Source organism: Pantherophis guttatus, chromosome 3 (genome assembly GCF_059756535.1).
Source record: "Pantherophis guttatus breed Tessera chromosome 3, ASM5975653v1, whole genome shotgun sequence".
NCBI lineage: Eukaryota > Metazoa > Chordata > Lepidosauria > Squamata > Colubridae > Pantherophis > Pantherophis guttatus.
In genome coordinates, this window is record NC_142065.1 from 170424288 (window position 1) to 170435886 (window position 11599).

Genomic DNA, 11599 nt, shown 5'->3' on the forward strand with positions numbered 1-11599 from the left:
ATAAAACCAACATGGCAGCCTCCCAGCCCTGATTACGCTCAACAGATTTCTGTTCCTTATATTTAGACTCTCCATATTGCTTCCAAGAAACTGCGCATTTGGAAGGCAGAGACGCCCAAGGGCCATATCCTGCCACCAGGCTCAGCAGGTAGGCAGCTGGCTCCCCGCCCAAGCCTGGCTCTGACCTCCTCCTCCTCCCCTGGCTGCCCCGTGAACTAGCCTTGCCCGCTGCTGCCCATCCCCCTCACCAGCTGCTCTCGGGGCTCCCTCCAAAGAACACCTGGCAACGAGGCTGCCTGGGTCCGCCAAGCGGGAACCCTCAGTCCCTCGCCTGGCCTGAATCGTGCCTGGCCCAGCGCTACCACGGGCCCCAAGGTCAGAAAGACCAGCCACTAACCGGCTCTATGCGAATCCAGTCGGTGAGTGGGAGATGGAAGCAACTGGAACCTTGGGGTTGCCTTTGACCAGCACTGCCTTTGATTCCCAGGTGGGCGCTCTGGCAGTTCATGGAGCCTACATGAAAATTTTGGCCTCTGGCAGAAAAGGGGCTCCGGGGAGACTTCGGGGGGCAGAAACAGGCAGGAGGGAGGATGGCCAGCCCTCCTTCGTTTCACCTGGAAGAGCAGAGGATTTAATCATTCCCCTGCCCTTGGCAGGCGGGGGAGGAGAACTGCGCAGCAGGGGTCCAGTGGGGTGTGTGTGGCTCCTGGCTTTGCTGCTTTCTTCCTTTGGGCGGGAAGCCCCAAACCAGCCTCAAACCCTCACCACACCCCCTCCCTCCCTCCCTTCCCTTCCCTTCTCTGCTATGTGTCTCCCTGTCGAGCCACCAGAGAACATCTGTGTAGGGAGGACGGAGGGCCCCCCCGAGTTTCTGCTGTGGTGCAGAGAACTGCGAAGGCCTGGCCTGAAAAGGTAAGGGTGATGGAGGGGGATGCAGAAGAGACCGGGCCAGAGACAGAGTTAAATAGAGAGAGAGGGAGAGAAAGACATAGAGAAATACAGAGAGACGGGTGGGAGAGAGAGAGACACATACAGAGATACATGGGGGGGAAGAAAGAGACAGAGAGAGATACAGAGAGGGGGGAGAGAGATACATAGAGAGATACAGGGGGAGAGAGAGACAGAGAGAGATACAGAAGGGGGAGAGAGAGAGACATAGAGAAATACAGAGGGAGGGAGAGAGAGACACATAGAGAGATACAGGGGGGGAAGAGAGAGAGAGACATAGAGAGATAGACGGGGGAGAGAGAGGGAGACATAGAGAGATACAAAGAGAGAGGGGGAGACAGAGAGGGAGGATTTTATGGTTCCCATTGTTTTTTAGCAACCGGTTCTCTGCCCTAATCACCAGCTGGGTAGGCGTGGCTCGGGGGCTGTCATGTGACTGATGAAAGTGAGTGATGTCGAGTTGGCCACACCCACCAAATGTTCGTGGAGAGTTTGTAACTTCAGCCTCGCTCTTTTAACAGAAGCACCAGACTGGGCCACAGCAACGCGTGGCCGGGTACAGCTAGTAATAATATAAGATAATAAACATATTTTCATGCACATGAGGTAATAGACTTCTATCATGCCCTGCAGGCTAAGAGGTGTATCTCTTCCACCCTAGAGACAGGACAAATAGAAAAGCTATATTGGAACTATTGGAAATATTGGAATACAATTTCATTCACAATCTACTTGCTTTCAAGTAAGTAAAATATATATGTACTCAGGTTTATGGGAAAAGTCTGTAAAAATCTATTTCCTGAAGGAATTTCCATGTGAAACAGTCCCAGTGATCCCAACACATTCTTTACTCATGTCTTTTAAAGTTTAAAGAAACTTCCTACAAAGATTTACCAGCATAAAACAAAGACTGGTAACTTGAGCTGATTTTTTTCCTACAAATCAAATTGGTGTATCTGCAGCACTAGCTCAAATATTACAATACGTTTATGAACTCAAAAATATTAGACTATTTTCAAAACTATTTCATTTGCCAAGGTATCTTATTTCTGTTCTGCCCCAACTACGGACCCCAAAGAACGCAGCACACACAAAGTCCATTAAAACCTTAGTTTACTGAATAAACCAGTTTTTTACAACAACGGCTGTTAATTAATTGCATTAACAGCCGCCAAGAATTCAAAAAATAATAACTGAAAACTTACTGTGGTTGGCAGAATGCCCAGAAGCAATTTGCAGAAAGCTAATAAGATAAGCAAGACAAGACACAAAGGTATGTGAACTAAGTTGTTCCCTGCAAATTGCTTCAGTCGGTGTTCCTCCTTAAATAGGCTAAGGGAGTGGCCAATTAGCCACTTACTCTCGAGGAGACCTCCTCCTAAGGAGCCACACCTGCCTTTTGACAGCTCTGCACACCCGTGCATCGAGAAGAGGCTCCTCTTCTTCATCCTGTTTACTTAAGGGAGCTTCTGGAGGTTCTGAAGGCCCTGGCTGAATCCCCACCTCTGGCACCACATCTTCTTCAGCCTCCTCATTGTCTGACTTGAGTGCCAGCTGCACAGACTGCTGGTGCAGCATCACACCAGCCTCCTCGCTGTCTGAATCAGCTACTAGCTGCACAGGCCGCGAACGGGCCACAACTATTTCAGAGAGCAGCATCTCAACATTTTCTGAGATTTTAATAGTCTCAAAATAAAAATTTTGATTGTGCATATTCAATATCAGAATTAAACAGTGTATAATAACATTCAAGTTACTTCGGATTTAGAAAATCAGAATTTTTTCCCAATCAGGTTTGGAAAAAAAAAATGTGTAAACTTTGATTGAGCTTTGCATGATAACTGTTACCATGAACATCACCAAGAATTAGCAATAGCAATAGCAATAGCAATAGCACTTAGACTTATATATACCGCTTTGCAGTGCTTTATAGCCCTCTCTAAACAGTTTACAGGGTCAACATATTGCCTCTGACAATTTCGGTCCTCATTTTATCGACCTCGGAAGGATGGAAGACTGTGTCAACTTTGAGCCTAATGAGATTTGAATTGCCAAATTTCAGGCAGCTGGCAGGCAGCAGAAATAGCCTGCACTACTGCACTTTAACCACTGCTCCACCATGGCTCATTGTATTGTTAATTCCTCCTTTCTGCCAGATGTGAAATTATTTGGATCTCATAAGGTGAAAAATAAGTAACTTATTGTTTATTTTTGTAGTAATAGCTCTAAAAGTTTATCTGATATAGTAATGTAATGCATTCAGGCCAAGTTTAAGCAATTAATATTAAACAGAATATTAATCATCTTTTTGGCATTTTTATTATTTGTTTATCAAATTTAAATGTCAAAAAGATGACTTTGGATGGCATAGAACAAGTAAAACAACAAATTTATTTATTTATTTTAATGATTTTAATAAGCATTTTTAACTGTATTAAAAAATTGTATTAATTTCCTTTGGTCAAATATTTCCTAGCTGATTTAGGAAGTTGGGTGGAGTTCAGTATACCTTGCTTATGGTCGCTTTTTAATTCACACGAATTTCCAAACTGTTTAAAAGTTAATACTGTACTGAAACAATTAGTGGCATGCAAGCCTATTCATCTTTCTCTGCCTCATCCTTAAAAAATGGATTTTTTGAACATTCCTGATTAACATCTGATAACTGAATATGTTTTCAGCTGAAATATTCAAAATGTGAAATATATCATAAAAGAATTGCCAATTCCAAGTCTAGTTCCTGTACCTGTTGTCATTAGTTTGCTCTTCTTTCTATTTAATCTTAGTCCCATTTTTACTGTGTTCCTTGACTTTTATTACTGCAGTTTGCAGATCATTTGCATTTTCAGCTATCAGAGTTGTGTTATTAACATAGTTCAAGTTATTGATATGTATGCCTTCAATTTTAAAACCACACTCATCTTCCAGTCCAGTTTACCTCAATGTATATTCAGCATTCATGTTGACTAAAGAAATATATATAACTTTAAGTCCAGGGAGAGAAAAAAAAATGGTAATGGCAGATTACAGGAACCATAGCACTACTCAGGTGACCCTGAGGATACTGATATACCTGCAAGTGCTTCAACAACCCTCTAAAACAGAGGTCTTCAAACTTGGCAGCTTTAAGACTTGTGGACTTCAACTCCCATGAGCTATGCTGGCTGGAGAATTCTGAGAGTTGAAGTCCACAAGTCTTAAAGCTGCCAAGTTTGAAGACCTCTGCTCTAAAAGGATGCAAATTACCAGCTTTCTGCAAGGAATATAAATCCTTCCATTCCCCACTATCTTGTCAGAGCTGAAGAAGCTTCTTGGATGGGAAGTGAAACATCTTCAAAAGGAAAAAAAAACAAGAAAGTCCAGTTGCCTCTGGACTTATAGCATCTTTGGAATATATAGGTTTATCTCATTTCTTTGGCAACCAGTTTGTTTCACCATACGCTGTCCAGGCACAACTTCCCAACCTGACCATTCATGAAGACAATGACATATTTTGAGATTCCTCTGTTTCTAAGCAAATTCCACAAATTGACATGATCAACACAATTGGATGGAGCACTGATAGATTTTGGGGAGTATGCTTTGAGTATGCTTTCAATTATCTAGCGTGCATCAGCAATAATATATTACATTTCTTGGTCTTTTATAAAGCTAGCTTGAAATATTTGGAAGCTCCCTTTCCATGTAGGGCTCTAATTTATATTGGATAAGCCTAAGTATTATTTTATTTGAATGTGAAATTAAGGATAATCTATAATATTTTGCACATTCTATTAAATCCCCTTTATTGGAACTGATATGTTGACTGACCTCTTCCAATCTATTGCCCACTGCGTCATTCTCCAGATTTGCTGGCATGGCTTAGGCAAAACCTTTACAGATTTTACTTCTGTTGCTTTCCATATTTCAGTGGTTACTCCATCAGTTCCTGAAGCTTTCTAACTTGGTAATTATCTAACTCAGGGATGTCAAACTTTCATCATCATGGTGGCATCACGTGACATATCATGACCTTTATTTCCCTTCGTTAAACCGGGCATGGCCAGCGCGTGACACATCCAGCCCATGGGCCACGAGTTTGACACCCCTGATCTAACTTCATCTTGTAGTATTCTAGTTTCTTGTGAAATAGGGAGATATCAATATGCAATTAGTCCAGTGGAAACATCTCTCTTGAATGTCTGGGTTTTAAACACTACTTTTGTCAATCAGAAATTTTCAAGATATGACATTAAGATAATTGACACTTCAAGACTTATTTGCAGAAAACTGATAGAAAACTGTTGTGACCTAGGCTTCCTGAGTCATTAAAACACACCAGTAGTTCCCAAAAATCTCTTTTATTACATTCATTCACAGCTGAGTCCCAATTAGTTGCAAAAAGTCCTTCGGGAGAAGTCCTTCGGGATAATCACCAACCTTTATCTTCCTTGACAGTCTGCCAAAGACCTACTTGGCAAAGCCACACAACAGAATCAAACAGAGATGCTGACTGGGAACAGAATTAACAACGTTGCTTTCCTGCAAAGTGCCCACGTGCGTTTGCTCCTCTTTTAAGCCTTATGGGAGGGGCCAATCATCTCCAGGCCTTACTCCTGAGTTGTCCTTTTTGTTTTAACTGTTCATGCCTTCTGGGAGCTCTGAGCATGCATGCACTAGGAACAGGCTCTTCCTATTCCTCTGCCTCTCTGCTGTCTGACTCTGGAGGCTCTGGAGCCCACGCATCACTCCCAGATGGCTCTGGCCCCATCTCTGCCTCCGACGCAGAGTCCACATCCGGGCCTTCCCGAGACTTCAGGACTGGCCCATGTTCCTCCCCAGCCTCTTCACTGTCAAACTCCGCTGCCAGCTCTGCAGGCTGCTGGTGGACCACAACAAAATATTTTATCATATCAACCTGAGAACAGAATATATCCACTATGCACATCCATGATTGTGGGTATTTGTGGATACATATCTTTGCAACAACTTATGAAGCATATATCATATTAATTTTTTAATTTTTCTGCTACATCATCTTTGGCATATTCAAAAATATATGTATTTATAATCCATATTCTGTTGTAGATGGAATTACTCGCTTCTTATCCCACTGACTCATCTTCTTTCATACATGCATTAATGTAAAAAGTAAAGGCCTGGATTATAAGGGAAACTGGCAAGGTGTAGAGAAATAATGGAGATACAAAATATAAGGGATTCCTATTTTGTGAAAGCCCTTTAAAGCATTTTGAAAAATAAGAGCAGTCTCAAAGGATTTCTGATGGAGTGACTTCACATTTGGCAACTTGCTCTGGAGCTCTCTGATACCTGTAGAGTCTTAAGATGTCATCATTTCTCTTCCTTAGTCTCTAGGAATGTCCAGCAAAATGCATCTGCCAGGTGCAGAAGATGCCCTGCTGTGCAGTTATTTTATACAGGGCAAAATGAATTCTTACTGATTTTCTTTTGAGGAAAAAACTAATTTTAACTCTTTAATACAGACTCTAATACATTACAGCTTTGAATAAGTGGCTTTTTGTGTCCCACTGATTTCTTTGGAATATATTGGTCCAAAATTTGACACAATCCGTATAAAAATGCTGCTGCTTCTGTTTGGTGAAGCTTTGATTGAATCCCTCTGTCCAACTAGATTTTCAAATTCTAGACAATTTTCAAAAGAAGGAATTAACTCAAGTGGCTCTGAAGCATTTCAGAAATATAGTTACTTTTCTGTTGCTTTTTGTATTATTACAAGCAATATATAATTATTTTTAAGATATAACACTCGATACAAGTACAATGCGTGAACAGCCCATGAGTGAAGGATCATCACACATGGATCATCATCATTATTTAGGGCTATGTACAAGAAATTCTTTCTCCATTCTGCAGGAGGAATATTTAATTCTGCTATATAGTTATTCGTAGTCATAGTAGGTTCCTAACTACTGGTAGGGCAGAGAGGGGAAAAGCAATGAGTTCTGCAATAGTTAATAGTGACTAATTCTGTTCCACAACACAACAATCCACATCCAGTCACATGACTTTTCTTATTCACACCTAGCATCCCTGTTTCCAGTCTCTAATGTTTCTGTTCTCAAGCTAAGCAACCTGTCTTACAACATCCTCCCCCCCGCCCCAGTAGTCCTTCTACTGGCTCATCAAAGTCTATAGAGTCATACACAAAAGAAATCCTATTATTCCCATATAAGTGATGCTTGAGCAGGGTCCACAGGATTGTCTGGGATATCCTCTTCATGACCTGTTTTCCTTGTTATCTTCTGGGAGAAGGCTTTGTGGTATCCAAAGCAGAACAAGATTCAATCACAGTTTTGTTCCATACAGTGTCAACCTTGTGAACTCTCAAGTTTCCTCTTTCCGCTAGGTATTCAAAATGGACAGTGATTAATGTGTGTGTGTGTGTGTGTGTGTGTGTGTGTGTGTGTGTGTGTGTAGCATGTATATGTGTGTTATGTATGTGTATGGGTAGATATATACTTTATTTTGAGAGCAGGCAACAGAATTTCATTTTAAATGTAGGCCAATAAGAAAAAACGATAAAAGTTTTCCTCTCTTATCTTATTCAATTGGTGTATTTCTTTCTCTGCAGTCTCTCCTTAGCTCAAATTCTATTTCTTAATACAGAGGTCTTTTTCTGTCCACCCGTGGCCTGGGATTTGGTTTTGACTTTCCTGCTTTCTTGAGGCCATTGAACTCTCTAGCTCAGGGGTGTCAAACTCACATCATCATGGTGATGTCATGTGACGTATTGGGACTTTTTTCCCCTTCGCTAAATCAGACATGGGCATGGCCAGCGCATGACACATCTGGCCCATGGGCTGGGATTTTAACAGCTCTGCTCTAGCCTCCCTAAAATTTTGGGAGCTGAATTTAAAGGTGCTCAGGTTAAGAAATGCTGCTCTAACCATATCTCACTTTGGTGGTAGTACTTGTTCTGATCTAGGTTTCCTTAACAAGTGGGAGGCAGGAATTGGTCCCGGCAAAACCTCTTTTATTTACACGACTGTGAATTACATTCATTCACAGTCAGCAAGGTTTGTCCAAACAGTTTTTCAAAGGAATATTTCTCAACACACCTTATCTCGTTTGGCAAGCTGCTATGTAATTTGTTTCCAACCGCAGTACAAGGCAAAACTTGACACAGAGTCTCTCAGAGTCACAGAATGAACTAATTGTTTCCTGCAAAGGCCCACTCCCTGTTCGCTCCTCTTTTATTTCCTGTGGGAGGGACCAATCACCTCCAAGGTGTGGCTTTGCTCCAGAGTCAACCCTGCTTTCTGAGCTGTTCTTGTCTTCTGGCAGCTCTGCGCATGCGCACACTGGGAATGGGCTCCAGGTGTTCCTCTGCCTCACTGCTGTCTAACTCCCTCTCTGCCTCCAATGCAGAGCCCTCCTCTGAGCTTTCCCCAGTCCCCAAGACTAGCCCAAGTTCCTCCCCAACCTCCTCACTGTCCGACTGCTGCCAGCTCCACTGGCCACCGGCAGGCCAGAACAGTTCTACATTCCTAATGCATGCTTTTTCCACCTGCCCCTTTTTCTTCACTTGTTCCTTCTATTTTCCCACACTTCTATTTCATTTTGTCCTATTTTATAGCCTTGCCTTTGGGGAACAAGAGATTTGGCTCTATATTAGCTAGAGGTGGCAGACATTGATGGCTGCTCCTTTCCCAATCCTCAGAAGAGGTGGGGAAGGGAGAAGGGGAAGAACAGATGATTTATTTAGCTACTTTCCGTCTTCTACAAACCCTCTGTGATATCATCTGCCCTATGGTGGGAGGTTAAGAGAGCTAAATCTGTCTTCAGATCAAATTTAGTTAAACATACATGAATGTTTATGAAGTCATTAATGTTTATTAAAGTTCAGACCTATCTAAAATTAGATTGTAGCCCCCACCTGAATGAAAATCGTCAAGATACAAAAGAGGCTTTTTATTACATTAGCAGGGTTGTTTGTGTATTTTGGTCATTTCTATGGTATCTGGGGTACCCTTTCTTCCCAATCTACAAGAAACACTAGACAATGCTTTGTTGTATATTCATTGCTTTAATTCTCCATGTCTCCTTATGGGAGTGCTATACCATATTAAAATAGCATTTCAGTTGAAGGGCTGGTTCACATATTACTGTGGGTTAGTTTTTCACTCATGGGAGCTGTTTGGTGACCAACAGCATGATTCTAGAGTTAGTCACCCAAGGCACTTAGCCATAATTTCTGCCATCTCTCGATAAAAACATTTTAGAAATGTTTGCCTGTGTGGGTATAAATAACTCCCATGAATGGAAAAATCGGCCCCTAAGTAATGTGTGAATTGATCAAAGAGTTATATTTCCTAGGAATACCTTACATATTCCCCACCTCCCTCTACATCTTCAAACAGACTAGGCCACCCAGCATTTCTGCTCCTGGGAGCCATTCATTCCTATCAGTATTCTTAAATTCACATTACAAATTCTTCCTGTGGTTGAGCTGCAATTTCTTCTAGCCTTGTGAAATGATTTGGAGAATTTTTTTTTTAAAACAGTTTATTTAATATCACTTAATTCTTGCAGCACAACACTGTCTACTGCATTGTTCTGATTATTTTTGCTGGCTATTTTCTATGATTTGCACATTAAAAAGGGGAGAATAACATGGTTAAAGTTCTCTGTGGGTCACTGTTAAGCAGTAAAGTAACTGAAGTCAAATCCTGGAATAAGTTCCAGATGGTTGCATCTTTTAAGTTCAATAAAGAATGACTGCAGTGATAGCAAATTGATCGTCTCTTTTCTGAAAAAAAAAAATAAAAGATTCTGTATTATAGTCTGGTGCTAATCAACAGCACCACCTTCAGTTTGCAAAAGCTGAACAGTTTACAAAAGGCTATTTTTACTTCTTTTTCACATTAGATCATGCAATTATGTCATTATTTCTCGGTTTTTATTTGTGTACTTCACTTGTTTCTGTGATGTGTGAACATGAATCTGGCCATAATAAAGAATCAAATGGCATTCATTCATTAAATATAATTGTTTGATTTCTCCAATTACTTTTGGAATGCTATGCTAATACTCACCAATTTATCTGTAAGACAAGCATAATAGAGTGATAAATAGCCATATCAAGATAATTTGATTATTTTTTTTAAATGGTTACATTAATACAATTTCCATTAAAAACTCTGTTTGTTTATTTATGACAGCCAAGATCTCCTCATACAGCCTCACATTACTAACACTTCACTTGCTATTATACAATTTATATGATGGGTTTCTTGAAATTTTGATTGATGCTATAGTGAACTTGCAATGGCAAACTTGCCACAGCCAACTTGTTGTGGCCAGTTTGCTGTGGGACAACTTGCCAAAGCCAACTTGCCTCAGGGCAACTCACTGCAGGACAAGAGTTACACTAATATCAAAGAAATTGTGGAATAGGTTAATTAAAGGATGCAAAAGGAGAGACAGAATGAAATGTAATGGTAAATGGTAAAAATTAAAATAATGTTTTTATTTATTTTAAATAATTAAATGAAATTGTTATCTTGTCCTGCAGCAAGTTGTCCCATGGCAAGTTGGCCATGGCGACTTTGTCTGCAGTAAGTTGGCTGTGGTGAGTTGGCCACAGTGAGTTGGTTGTGGCAAATTGTCCCATTCCGGTCTCTATCTACTGGGATAAAATGCTGAGATCAAATCATCTTTTCTTTTGTCTTTTGTCTATCGGTGTTGTGACCTAGAGTCCCAAACAAACCTATTTTATTGTAACAGCTGAGAATTGCGTTCATTCCCAGTTGAGTTTCAATTAGTTGCAAAACAAGACCTTCGGAAGAAGTCCTTCGGGATAATCACTAACCTTTATCTTCTTTGACACCCTGCCAAAGGCCTTACTTGGCAAAGCCCCACGAAGTTCAGAAACAAACAAGAGATGCCAACTAGAAACAGAGTTAGTGACGTTGCTTTCCTGCAAAAGTCCCAAGTGCCTTTGTTTCTCTTTTAAGCCTTATGGGAGGGGCCAATCATCTGGCCTTACTCCTGAGTCGCCCCTTTTGCTTTAGCTGCTCTTGCCTTCTGGCAGCTCTGCACATGCATGCACTAGGAACAGGCTTCTCCTGTTGCTCTGCCTCTCTGCTGTCTGACTCTGGAGGCTCTGGAGTCCATGCATCACTCTACCAGATGGCCCTGGCCCCATCTCTGCCTCCGATGCAGAGCCCTTGTCCGGGCCTTCCCCAGACTGGCTCATGTTCCTCTCCAGCCTCCTCACTGTCCGACTCCACTGCCAGCTCCACAGGCTGCTGGCGGACCACAACAATCAGGTGCAGAGACTATTAAATTATTTTTGAGGCAATTTACATGATAGATATCTTGAAAGCAGCTTGGAACCATACACCTCTTTTTGATCCTTTTTTATGACCAGGTGGAGAGGTTTTTATTAAAAATTTTATTAAATCTCTGATTTCAGTAAAAGTGTTAAAAGCTCAGCATTGTGCTCTTAATTCACAAGGTTTAAGATGATAGAAAGGTGCATTTGCTTGTTGGTGTTAAAAGAAAATGGATATAGTTAGGAATGAAATTGAGATTTATTTTAAGTGATCCTTTTACCTTTAAATAGGTGCATGAAACATAAAAGTATTACAAGCCATGCTTTTAACATTCCCTTTTCTACATTATAACT